The 1,660-nt window shown below is 42.0% G+C and overlaps 1 pseudogene; it reads right to left on the reverse strand.

Annotated features, from left to right (window-relative positions):
- Positions 1–80: 80 nt before the first annotated feature.
- LOC104984090 overlaps positions 81–1,660 on the reverse strand; it is a 6,034-nt pseudogene continuing 4,454 nt past the window's right edge.

Genomic DNA, 1,660 nt, shown 5'->3' on the forward strand with positions numbered 1-1,660 from the left:
TCGCTAAGAATTGGACACAGCTTAGCGACAGCAAGCTGGAACAGCAACAAGAAAGCATGGGCCAGGAAGAGGTTCCTCACCTGTGACAGACAGGAACAGTGGGTCGCTGGAATCTGACCACGAGTAGGGAGAGCAAGTGAAGGAGCGGTAGAACCTGTAGACAGTGCTGTGGGCTGGGGTCCCAGGACCCAGAGGGAACTCTGCCTGGAGTACTCCATGGGGACCCCGCCCTCCAGCGAGTGGGCACCCAAGGTTGTCCCCCTCCCTGAGCAACTGGAACTGGTCAAAGGCGCTCTTGGAGCTGCAGACCAAGGTCACGTTCTCTCCTGACCTCACCATGGGCCCCCCTGGGCTGAGAGAGAGGGTTTTTTGGACAGACCTGGAAGAGGGAGACCTTGATCTTAGAGCACAAAGTAACTCTAGTCTTAAGTATAGGACTAACCGGAAGTATGCAATAAGAGAAGCACTGCAATGCAAAGGCCTCCCACCACTAGGAGAGAAAGACCCACGGTAATGGACACCCAGTACAGGGAAAAATTCAAAAATAACTTTAAATATGGGGTGTCATTTAAAATCCTTTTTTAAAAAAATTAATACTTTTTAAAATGGAGTGTCATTTAGTGTCCTTTTTTTTTATATGTCTCCAGAACTGAGATTTTTGTTTCATTTTTTAAATATAAAGTCATTTATTTTAATTGGAGGCTAATTACTTTACAATACTATATTGGTTTTGCTATACATCAACATGAATCCGCCATGGGTGTACACGTGTTCCCCATCCTGAACCCCTCCTCCCACCTCCCTCCCCATACCATCCCTCTGGGTCATCCCAGTGCACCAGCCCTGAGCATCCTGTATCATGCATCAAACCTGGACTGGCGATTCGTTTCACATATGATATCATACATGTTTCAATGCCATTCTCCCAAATCATCCCACCCTCGCCCTGTCCCACAGAGTCCAAAAGACTGATGTATAGAACAGTCTTTAGAAAGAGAAGTTAAGGAAACAGTTCCATTCACCATTGCAATGAAAAGAATAAAATACTTAGGAATATATCTACATAAAGAAACAAAAGGCCTATATATAGAAAACTATAAAACACTGGTGAAAGAAACCAAAGAGGACACAAATAGATGGAAAAATATACTGTGGTCATGGATTGGAAGAGTCAATATAGTGAAAATGAGTATACTACCCAAAACAATCTATAGATTCAATGCAATTCCTATCAAGCTATCAAGGGCATTTTTCACAGAGCTAGAACAAATAATTTCACAATTTATATGGAAATACAAAAAACCTCGAATAGCCAAAGCAATCATGAGAAAGAAGAATGGAATTGGAGGAATCACCCTGCCTGACTTCAGGCTCTACTACAAAGCCACAGTCATCAAGACAGTATGGTACTGGCACAAAGACAGAAATATAGCTCAATGGAACAAAATAGAAAGCCCAGAGATAAATCCACACACTTATGCACACCTTATCTTTGACAAAGGAGGCAAGAATATACAACGGAGAAAAGACAATCTCTTTAACAAATGGTGCTGGGAAAACTGGTCAACCACTTGTAAAAGAACGAAACTAGAACACTTTCTAACACCATACACAAAAATAAACTCAAAATGGATTAAAGATCTAAACATAAGACCAGAAA

Source organism: Bison bison, unplaced genomic scaffold (genome assembly GCF_000754665.1).
Source record: "Bison bison bison isolate TAMUID 2011002044 unplaced genomic scaffold, Bison_UMD1.0 scf7180017863850, whole genome shotgun sequence".
Taxonomy (NCBI): domain Eukaryota; kingdom Metazoa; phylum Chordata; class Mammalia; order Artiodactyla; family Bovidae; genus Bison; species Bison bison.